We start from the raw sequence: 12250 nt of genomic DNA on the forward strand, positions 1-12250 counted from the left end.
CCATGCTGATGAATGTGGGGGTACTAAGGCAGCCATAGAAACATCAACTGAGACACTTAGGGCAGTAATGGAGAGAAGTACAGAGACACTAAGGGCACAAATGGAGAGAAGCACCGAGAGCCTGAGAGTACAAATGGAGATAAGCACCGAGAGCCTGAGAGTACAAATGGAGAGAAGCACCGAGAGCCTGAGGGGGGAACTGCATGCGACGTCCAAAGACGTATGTGCTGAACTTGCCGCTGTGCGCCGTGTGCTCACTGAGCTCTCACAAACCCTCAGGGACATGCATGGACGTGAGCAGGCAGAGACATCATCCGTTGCAAGTTCCGTCCAGGGCAGCCCCCAACGTAGATCTGGGAGGAACCTGCGCTCCACAGGCAGGGGTGCCCCTGATACCCGGAGAGGGGGCTTGCAATAGCGACTGCCCACTGACAATGAGCATCTTTGGACACTGGTGTTCGGGGGGGAGGTAGGAGGGTGGAGGGGGTGTGTTGGGCTTACGTGGGTGGCGGGTCGATAGGGTGTTCAACATGATATCACATATGCCATGAACAATGCACGATCATACAATGAGATGCGTGGACATTGATCTTTGTGTACGAGGCCATTATAGGCGTACAGTCCATATTGTGCATGTTCCAGACACACACAGTGCCACAAGCCCCGTCCATGTATCAGCCACCAGGCGTGAGTGCTAGAAGCATGCATCTATGATATGCTGACGAATGTCACGGCCCTCCTGTGCCTCGCAGACTCCTTGAGGTGCTGCCACATCCCCACCCTCATCATGACCATCTTCAGGTGCTTGCGGTTCTGCGTCAGGGGGCATGGGCACATTTCTACGTACGCACATGTTGTGTAGCATGACACATGCCATGACCATCTTTGCAACCTTCTCATGTCGGTACAGGAGTGCCCCGCCAGACCTGCTGAGGCAGCGGAAACGAGTCTTCAGTAGGCCGAATGCCTGTTCAATGACTACACGGGTACGTGAGTGGGCATGGTTGTAGTCCTCCTCATGCTGGTCCCGTGGGTTGCGGACTGGTGTAAGGAGCCATCTCTTCAGTGGATACCCGGCATCACCTGTATGTGGACAATGAAGGTATTTAGAGGAATGCCATTGCTACGTACGCACCCCCCCCTTCCTGCCAGGTCATTGCCGCATCACATACCCCACACTATCATGCTTGAAATGAGACTCACCGAGTAGCCAGGATCTGTTCCCTGCGTGTCGGTCCATGTAGCGTGGTATAGTAGAGTTCCTCAAGACCATGGAATCATGGGTGGATCCTGGGAATCGGGCACAACAATGTGTAATGATCCTGTTGGAGTCACACACCATTTGTACATTCAGGGAATGAAATTGTTTTCGGTTGCGGTACTGGGCCTCCATGGCATGTGGGACTACCAATTCCACATGGGTGCAGTCGATGGCACCAATGCAACCCGGTATGCCGCCAAGTGCATGGAATCCCACTTTTGCGTTCGTAATTTCCTGCTCCGAGCGTGGTAGAGAGATGTAGTCATCTGCGTGCAGCAGGAGGGCATCGAGCACTTGCAATAGTGTCCGTGAGAACAGTGGCTGTGAAATGCCATCCGACTGTGTGCTGGTAGGTGCCTGTGGCCAGGAAGTGTAGTACAGACACCACCTTCAGTAGGGGTGGGATGGCGGTTGGGCTATCTATCATGCTGACAAGGTCAGCCTGTGTCATGTCCACAATGGCGGTTATGGTGTCCCGGTCCAAACGGTAGAGGGTGTGGATCTGCTCATCAGTGAGGTTGAACGGATGTGCTCGGAGGCGTGGGATAGCGGGCTGCCTGCGTGGTGGTAGTGGCTGTGCTGGTGGCCCTTGCTGGCCCTGCCTTGCCCTCCAACTCCTCCTCCTCCTGCGTCTCCTCCGTGCGGCCGGTTGTAGTCGGTGTTCGTCTTCTTCTTGAAGTTGGAGTACTTGCAGTGCTATCAGGTCCCCCAGGGCCAACATGGCTAGTCCTGCCGGTAGCATTTCGGAGTGGGCGTGGTTGTGGGAGGGGGTTGGGTGTGCAATTTATGTGTTTCCAGGCTGTATGGCCTCCACCTGTGGTGATTCATTCCACCTGTGCAAGCTGCTCTCCCCTTTGGGCGAGCACGTCCCGCACACAACGCTGCAATTCGACGAATGGCATCTTGCCATTACAATCATGTATTTGTACCCGATGGCAGTGTAACATTGGTTGATATGTTCATTCTGCTTTGGTCCCATTGTTTCACATACTATCTTTGCAGTCGCGAACAGACTTGTGAAGGGTCAGTGGAACGTAGTACTCGAGTAACGGTGGACCCTCATGCAACACTGCACCAAGGTTCACCGACGGGCGGGGCGTCCCATTTGTGAGTGAAGGCAGTTGCCATTTTCACACACAGCCGCACTAGATGGATTAATTAGTGATTTCAAGCGGCCACAGATGCCTTTTCGACGTGATGTTGCAAATGAGGAATTCGAAGGACGGCGCTTTCGGTTTTCAGCTAGCGGCGAGGAGATGCCCACAGGTCTGACTGCGAATATAACGTTCTATTGTTCAATGTCCTTGGGACAGGGGCTATGGCGAGGATGCAATGATTGATATGAATAGTATGGGATGCGCAATAGCGAAGTGGGCGATAAGGCCGGACGTTCCCAATTACATGTTGCTTCACAACACTGGTATTACGGGCTGGGGGAACAGTGGATTTTGCAGGCTGCATTACGCACAGACTCAATGGAAGTTTCACATGTCATGTGAGTATGGAAGCAGGCGTTTGTGATAGTGTTTTCTCCTCGATATAGATAGTTATGATTCGCTAGTGGTTTTTGGTTGGTGATGATCCTTTGGAGTGGGCTAGCACGCATATGGCTGTGGATTTGGTGTGATCATTGAAGTGAGTAATTCAAATGTAGTTCTGATGGCCATTTTATTCTTTTTCATTTCGTTTGGGTGACAGGTATCTCCTCCCCTTTTGCCACTGCCATCTGTATGCCACTCCTGCAGATGGATTTTACTCCCGACACCTGCTGCTTCGTGTTAATCAGTGGTGCAGCATTACGATCTTATGGGACGATCGCCAATGGGCCACATGCCCTTACGCAGTACTAGTGGCTAGGAGCAACATTTCGGCCTTTCAGCTGGACTAGTGCCTCCCTATTGGGACGGCCCTGCGGGTCGAGGCGCTTCCATGTTGCCTTTTCGTACGTGAATGTAGCCCCGGTGTGCCATGAGGGTACAGGGCGTCACACAAGAAGTAGCTGGTCATTTATTGCGGATGCAGCCCACAATGGTGAAATGTATTTTGGGGTTCATGGCCTGATGGCTGTATGGCCTTGGTGAATTTGTTGTGCATTAAATTCCTATTCTGATATGAACCGTGTAGCGTTCTTCTTTGCAGGTGATGTGTCATATTCCTATTTGGGGAGCGATGTATTGTGAGGAGATCTGCATTGGGTTCCAGCTTCGGAGTATAGTTGCGTGGTACTGTGCTGGGCGCGTTTGCCTACGAAGCCCAGTGAGGTCAGGGATGAGGGCTGCCAATGTGACTGTTTTGATGATGTGATGCTCAGGGGCGGGGGAATGGCTTTTGTGTAACAGATGCCGTTTAGCCAGTTGGATTGGTGGTATGATGTGATTATCAGAATATGGCTGGTCACAGGTGCCTGTGTTTGCGTGCGTTTCTTGGAGGGAGACTGAGGTCATGTCCATTTGTGTGGCTTCTGTATTCGTGCCATCTGTGCCCTGCAGCTTCCATTGGCCCCTCTTGAGATTCATTTGTTCGTTGGCAGGCATGGATGACTTGTACATTTCACTGGTTGCATTGTGTGGCTTCATTGAACCTACGGGGAGTTGTACAATGTGGCCAGGGAGCGGTGTACAGGCACTCAGTAGGGCCGTTTACGGTTGGTTCGCGATGCCGTACTTCTCACCATGGCGGAATGGTACTTTCCGCCGTGCTTGATGGCGTTCGGTGCATGTCCGCTGGGGTCAGAATTTGCGTACCGTTGCGCCATGGTGGTAATTGCGGTTTGGCATGGCGCGCGCGCGCGTACTTGGTGCAGTTAGCGTTGGCGTTCACTGCGGTGTCGCTAATGGCATCGTACTTTGCGGTGGCGGGTCATAATCGCACCGAGCGCTATTCGATGGCGGTATTGCATTTCCGCCATCGTTTTTCCATTTCCGCAAGGGTCGTAATGAGGGCCAGTAGGTCTTATGGGAGGGTAACTTAGCTGTCAGTAGCAAGGTTACAACCATTCCAACTTTTTGCAGACAAGCAATCGTGGGGGCGGCCCCATTCAACTTTTCTTCCTATTTTTCTCGGTCTGTATTCAGATCTTGAATATTGCAACTATGCAAAAACAGGCCACACCTGTGTTTTGCAACTGAATCCCTCACTTTCAGAGGCAGGCAGTCGCCATGATCATATATGGCGATATCTGTATGACAATCACCTTTGTAGGAACAATGCCTGATCGTGGGACTGGATTTTCAGAGAGGTTCTGAGAAGGCATCATGAAGCAAGACACAGAAAACAGAATTAAAGTTCAAAATAAAATGGTTTATTAAATCAAATGTTGGGATGGTTGAATTACTAACTTGCCCTGTACTAAGTTGGGATTTCCCTACCTGAACGAAACTAAGGAAAGTTCAACTTAAAAGTCTGTATGTGACCAAAACCTATCCTTGCCCTCACAACTAAAGCTAAACAATGTGTAGGGATGTCAATAATAAAAGAAATGATGATTAACAAAAAGATCGGAGCTTCTTCCAGCTCCTAGCTTCCTCTTCAGCTCCCCAAATTGAAGAACGTTCCACAAATCCTTGAGGTTCCCTTACCAACGTTCAAGGCAATACAGTTCCACACAATCCACGCGGTTCCCTTCCCCAAGTTCAAGGCTGACATTTTAAAAGAAAAGGGTTTTAATGCTCTGTCCTCAAGACAACATTGCAGTTCATCAAGTATCAGGGATTCCTTCCCCAAGACTACAACATAGCAACTTATACCGGTCTAAGTCTTTCAATGGATTGCATTAACAGTTCATTCACAGTGCTCCTTCTTGGTTTGTTTCACAATGTCTTTGACTTTCACAATGAAGGGTCCCTGGTCTAGGTGCAGTTGTCCCACCAGACGGTACACCTGTCACTGGTCGCGCAACCAGGAACCTTGGGCTCTTCAGCCCACACAGGCTTTTCTGTATCTGCTGTGTGTACCGATTCACATTCACTTAGCTTCTTCTTAGAGGCCTTTTGGCTTTATGTGCAGTTTCGCATTCACCTGGCTTCTCCTGATTAGCCTTTTGGCTTTCCCTCAATGTGTCACAAATCCTATGCCAGTCTTGGGTCTTGCCGCACTGTATTTATTCACAAAGTTCACTTTGTGGTGGTCTTATTTTATTCCCCACCTGTCTGCTATGCTCTTTCACTTTTGCGTTTGTATTTCACCTGTTGCTTTGAAATGGCTGCTTTCCCATTTAACTTTCATTAACTTGCAGCTTTGCTCAAAGATTTTGTTCAACTTGGTATTCAATATGACATGCATAACTTACCATGAAAGCATTTCTGATGGTTGTATCTGCTTAGATTCACATGCTGTGCATAGTCCGCCATCCAGTGGTAACCGCAGAGTATTGCATCTTGTCTTTCGAGAATCGAAAGGGGACGTCGACATGGGCGTGCCTGTAACACTATCCCTACGTGACGTGTAGTGTACCCAAGATACCTAACGCGTCGTGGTCCCTCCGATTGTATTTTTTCTGCCAAGAGGGAGCCTTATGACTATCGTGAGTGAGTACAGAAAAGAGAGAAAGTAGTAAGATGTCTATGTTCCTTCCGTCCGAGCGGAGTTGAAGGGTGGGCGCATGTGAATCTAAGCAGATACAACCATCAGAAATGCTTTTACGCTAAGTAATGCATGTCTTGTGATGTTTGTCAATCTGCTTAGAATCATATGCTGTACATAGGGCCTCATTACACGGTAGGCGGTGAGCCATGGCGCTATTAGCGCCATGGCTCATGCCGGTAAAATACCGGCACCGCCTTGGCGGAAAGGGGATTTACCGCCCCATTCCAAGGTTGGAGGGGCGGTAAATCCCCCTTCCACCATTGCCCTTCCCCATTCCCATTTCTGCCCCATAGGGCTCTATGGGAATGGGGAAGGCGCTAATTACAGCACCGCAATTTTGCGGTGCCGTAATTAGCTCCGAGGTCCCTTAGCGGGTTGGATTTTAACGCCTGCAAAAAGCAAATCCCCCAACCCGCAAAGGGACCTCGTAGTAAGGCGGTAAGGATTTACCGGTACAGGTATTTTACCGGTACCGGTAAATCCCTACCGCCATCCGTGTAATGAGGCCCATAGACTAGTGAGCAGCACCCGGAGTTGGAGGTGGGTTGTGAGAAGGAACAGTAGTGAAAAGATGTCTTAGTACTGCCTGTCCCACCTGAGAATCAGAACTAGAATGAGTGTCAAGGCAATAGTGTTTTGTAAAGGTGTGTACAGAACTCCAGGTTGCCGCTTTGCAAATGGACTCAAGGGGAACATTTGCAATTAATGCTATGGACGCCCCAGTGCCTCGAGTGGAATGTGCTCTAGGCTTGAAGGGCAGTTAGCAAGATAGTAGCAGAGTGTAATGCAATTGACAATCCATCTAGAAATAGTGCATTTGGAGACTGCATCTCCTCCTTTTCCTGTGGCCACAGACACGAAAAACTGATTAGTCTTCCTTAGTGGACGAGTTCTTTCCATATAGAACATGAAAGCTCTGCGTACATCCAGTGTGTGCAGGGTTCTTTCCCCCATGCGTGAGGGATTTTCAAAGAACATTGGTAGCTATATTGACTGGTTCACATGGAACTTGGAAATTAATTTAGGTGCAAATCTAGGGTGAGTGCGCAAAACCACCTTGTCTTTGTGAACTGTTACAAAAGGATCTAGAATAGAGAGTGCCGGCAGTTCGCATACTCTTCTAATGGAGGTGATTGCTATAAAAAAAAGCAATCTTGAGGGTGAGGTTCTTAAGACTTGCTTTGTGCATGGGCTCGAAAGGAACTCCCATAAGCTTAGTTAACACCACATTTAGGTCCCATCCGGGAGCCGAGTTAGAAATGGGAGGGTGAAATCTTTTTAACCCTTCCATGAACGCCTTAATCACTGGTATCTTCCACCATGACACCTTCTGTTGTGATGTTGTATATGCTAAAAGTGCTGCTAGGTGCACCTTTGTTGAGTTGAAGACTAGTAAGTGAGTTAGGTATAGGACAAAGTGAGTGGGAGAGCAGTCAATTGGGTTGATGCTCTTTGAGTTACACCAGATGACAAATATGCAATATCTAGTGTTAGGTTTGCTTGCCTCCCTGAGGATGTTCATACATATTTGAGGGAGCTGCAGGTGACCAAATTCTATGACCTCAGGAGCCGTGCCGATAAGTTCAGTGTCTGCGGGCATGGGTGAAGCGTCTCCCCTTTGTCTTGCGACAGCATGTTGTAAGGGCAAGGTAGTTTGACTAGAGGAGATAGGGACATCTCCATCAGATGAGCGAACCAGGGTTGGCGGTCCACAATGGGGCCACCAATATCATCGTGACTGGTTCCTGGTGCATCTTGTGCACAATCTTGTTGAGAAGGGGAGTCGGGGGAAAAGCGTAGACAAATTTCCCTGACCATGTTACCCAGAGTCCGTTCCCCTTGGATCGGTTCGGGGGGTACCTGGAGGCGTAATCTTGGCATTAGGTGTTTTCCAGGGTGCGAACAGATCGATCTCTGAAAAACCCCATTGTGCGAAAACGTTGGTGACGATGTCTCGGTGTAATCGCCATTCATACTCCCTGGGCATCGTAAAGTCTCTGCTGAGTACATCTGCCAGAAGATTGAGTTCCCCTGGAACATGTTGTGATAACAGGAACATGTTGCGTTTGTGAACCCACTTCCAAATGTTCTGAGACAGTTTGGGCAGCCATGGAGAATGAGTGCCTCCCTGTTTGTTCAGATAGTACATGGCCGTGGTGCTGTCTGTGAGGATTAGGATAGTCTTTCCCTGTAGTTGTGTTTCAAACGCTTTCAGTGCTTTGCACACTGCAAGCAGATCCAGCAGGTTTATGTAGTTGGACGCTATGTCTGGCGACCAAACTCCGCTTGCTGTCTGCTGGAGCAGGTGGGCTCCCCATCCTGTAAGGGAGGCATATGTAGTTAGAGTGGCTTCCACTGCGGGGGTGGTGAAGGATTTCCGTTTCAAGAGGTTTTCCCTCGACCACCACTGCAGCGAGAGAACTAGGGTCGGCGAGACCACTACTAAATCGTCCCACTGTCTGTTGGCCTGACACCACTGGTTGCTTAGCCACTCTTGCATTGGGCGTAGGCGCAGACGCGCGTGTGGAACTAAGTAGATACATGACACCATCATTACTAGCAGACGCATAGCCTTGCGTACTGTTACCTCTCGACTTGCTACATAGTGACAGATTTGAAATAACATGTTTTGAACCCTCTCATTGGAGGGGAAGACGGGGCTGTCGTTTGTTCGAATTAGAGCCCCTAGGAATTGTTTGACTTGACTGGGGTCTAAGCTGGATTTTTTTTTCGTTGATAGAGAAACCCAGGCTGAATAAAAGATCTATCGTCTTTTGGGTATTTGGCAGACATGTTTCGTAGGAGTCCCCTATTATGAGCCAGTCGTCGAGGTAAGGATAAACTGGAATGGATTGCCTGTGCAGGTGTGCTGCAGCTACTGCTAGTACTTACGTAAATACCCTTGGTGCAGATGCTATGCCGAAGTGGTAGTGACTGATAATGTTTGTTTTCTATCATAAACCTGAGGTACTTTATGTGCGCTGGCAACATCGAAATATGAAAGTATGCATCTTTCATATCCAGAGTTGCCATGTAATCCCCCTGTGTGAGCAGAGGAATTACTTCCTGCATGGTGACCATGCAAAATGTTTGTGGTTTTACAAACTTGTTCGCTGGGCGTAGATCTACAACAGTACGTATGGTTAGATCCTTTTTGGGTACAAGGAAGTACACTGAGTGAATACCCTCCTTTACCTGTGATAGAGGTACGATCTCTATTTTCTCCTTTTTGGTCCAGTATCTCGACTTCTTGAAGAAGTATGCAAATATGTTCTGGTGTTAGTCTTCGTTGACGTGGAGGTCTGTATTTTGGGGATTGGTTGAACTCTACACAGTACCCGTGGGCTATGGTTTTTATCACCCACTGGTCCGTGGTTATTCTGTCCCATGCTTGCAGGAATTATGTCAGCTGGCCTGCGACCGGAGAGGCATAGGAGGGGACCCGACTCTTCGAGTCATTTGGAGCCTGAGGCAGGAGAACCTCTGGGGGCCGGGTTCCTGCCTCTTCCCTTACCACGCTCCTGTGCCCTTTGGGGGTACGGGGTATTGTAAGTATTAGTTCCCTGTGGAGAGTTCCAGTTGTTTCCTAAAGGGTATTGATGATGAGTGGAGCATTGGCCACGAAAAAACCTTCTGTTTCCAAATCCTCGCCTTGTGAAAGGTCTCTGAGTAATTTGGTCCAAACTCTTTAGGGTTTTATGTTCTTTTTTCGCGGTCTCTAAGGCCTCATCGACCGCCTTTCCAAACAAGTTGGATTCCTCCACAGGTTTATTTATGAGATATGCTTGCGTTTCAGGTTTAAACCCTGAATTTCAAAGCCACGCGTGTCTTTTGAGGAGAATACCCTGAGCAAGGGCTTGGCTGGCTGTCTCTATAGTGTTCTATAAAATGCTTTGGTTAACTTGCCTACCTTCAGAGACTGTGGTAAGTAGGCAGGTCCGTAGAGGTTCTGGAGCCTCTTGTAGGCCTTCTTGTGTTAAAGACCATTGCGCATCTGCGTAACTGGCCAATAGAGTGGTATCATTGGCGATACGCGTGGAGTACGCTGCCGCTGTGGTAACCCTCTTACCCAGGGAATAAAGCCTTTTCCCTTCTTTGTCAGGGGGAGCCTCGCCTGTTGATATAGGGACCCCTGAACTTTTCCTTGTGGTAGTGACTACCAAAGAATCTGGGGTGGAATGACCTCTAATATATAGAGGGTCTGATGGAGAAGGCAGAAGAGTTTTTCAATTCTTGGGTTTACACCTCTCATAAGACCCGGTGTAGACAAAGATGGAGCAAGGTGCTTTTTAATCGAATTGAGTAGAGGGATGGCTTGGCTGGTTGGCGGCTTCTCTTTGAGTATATCCTCAATGAAGTCGGCTTCAGCTGCTGCCTCTTCAGTGGCAATTTTAAAGTGATCAGCTGCTTCACGTAACATTACATTAAATGTTAGTTGATCATCAATAGGAGAGGGATTTCTTGTAGGGGTGTTCTGAGGAGAGTCCAAGACCAGAATATCTGGGTCTGGGTCTTGTGGCTCTGAGGACTGCCATGGTTGAGGGTCACCCACATCTGGGTCCTCCCCCCAGCCTTCAATAGGTTCATCTTCAATGTGCTCATCCCCAAAGGGCTCATGTTCCTCCTCGTTATAGAAAGGATTCTCCTGCACCTTGACTGGTAGAATGTCTTATTCAGTAAGGTCCTAATTATATGTGTCCTCTTCTAAAGAGGGGTCAAACAGCCTTGGGAATTTAGATCTAGTATTAGCAGGGCTTTCCTCCCTTGCCCTTCTTGGTGTAGGTTGTTCTGAACGTGAAGCAAACTTGTCCAGCCTTTCCATGAAGTCCTCAAACTTTTCCCTAGTCCAGACTAATGATCTAGAACGGTCTAGGGGTGGAAAGGTGTCTCTCTCGTAGTCTTCCGCCGAATAAGTGTCCCTAGCACTCTCTTCCGTCGAAAAACTCAGAGCTCTGTGCCTTAGCGTCGGAGAAAGTAGTTCCTCTGACTCAGAGAAGTCCTCTGCGCGGGACCGATGAAGGTGGGGTATCCCTGTGCCCTTCTCTCGACTTCTGAACCCTATCCCTAGATCTCGGTGGATCTTTGGGTCTTTCGGAGACTTTCGGAGAGTCCCTAGCCTGCCGTTTATGGGAATCGGCGGCCACAATTCTTGCCAGACTGACCTCGACATCCTCACCAGTTGGGAGGCGCGTAGGTACATCTGACAATTTTAAGGGAGTCTGTTTCGGCGGAATCGGGGCCTTGCCCTTATCGGCCACCTTTTCCGGCAGAGCGGTAACTTTCAGCGGTGGTAAGGCCTTGTCTTGAGTGCTTTGTTTGTTGTCGCCGTATGCTTTCCTGTGATGCTGTGAAAAGAGAAAAATAATATGAGGCTGGGGAACCCAAAGGAAACACACCAAACACCGGTTACAAAGGAACATACAAAGTACTTTATTTTAAGGTCAAGCAATAACAAAGTCAAATGACAGGTCAGATAGCTATCGGCCCTCAGTGTAACACAACGAACTTCAACGGGGTTCGATGTATTCAGTGAGAGACTGTACATTGGGACATTGAGGCTTTTATACATTTCTTCAGCCTGTTGTCCAACCCCTTCACGGGTTAACCATTCCATGAATGTGTAACAGGTCTAGGGTCTCTGCCAGGTCAACTCTAATTTATTCATTTGTATGTGCATAGATCAGTTCCGTTGATACAGGTAATCCATTTACATGCAGGTCAACAGAAGGACAAGGTCTCAGTTCACGACCCTAACAAGTGGCCTGCAGGCAAGTTATACATTAGCTGTATGGAGGTCATGCTGACCAGATTCTGTTCGAAATGGCATCGTCCACCATTTTGATGTTCAGGGTGACTCTTAAACAGCAAGAGAACCTAAAAAGGCGGTTTGATTCAAGATGGCGACTTACATCAATTTGTAAGGTCAAGACCTTGCCGTAGAGAGTTATTCGCGTACAGTTTTATGCGACTTGGCGTAGGCCAATATACATACAATCGTTTACACTAGGAGGCATAATTTAATATCCAGTTTGACAATGTGTGTCGACGGAACTATGTGTTTAGGGGGTAGTGCCCTTTGTCTTTGATTGCCCAGACACTAGGTGCGCATGCGGCTGCGAGGAGGGCTGCCGATCTTGTCGATCGGCCGGTATCACCAGAATTACCGGTGCACCCTTTGGCGCCGAAGTCTTTTTCGATGTAGTCGAAGTAAGGCTAGGGGTTGTGTGCTTAGTGTCATGCACGTGTCTGTCTTTGTCGCCGGGCTGTGACTTCCCCATAGGAGAGCTTACGCCGTGCATATAGGGGCCGGGGACAGATGATGCGGAATGCAAGCGTTCCGTCGAAAGGTCAACAACCTCTGGTTCGGAGGCCTGGTAGTCACTCTCGCTGTCGTCACATTCGGTG

This window comes from Ambystoma mexicanum, chromosome 1p (assembly GCF_040938575.1).
Source record: "Ambystoma mexicanum isolate Mex_15411 chromosome 1p, UKY_AmexF1_1, whole genome shotgun sequence".
Classification (NCBI taxonomy): Eukaryota; Metazoa; Chordata; class Amphibia; order Caudata; family Ambystomatidae; genus Ambystoma; species Ambystoma mexicanum.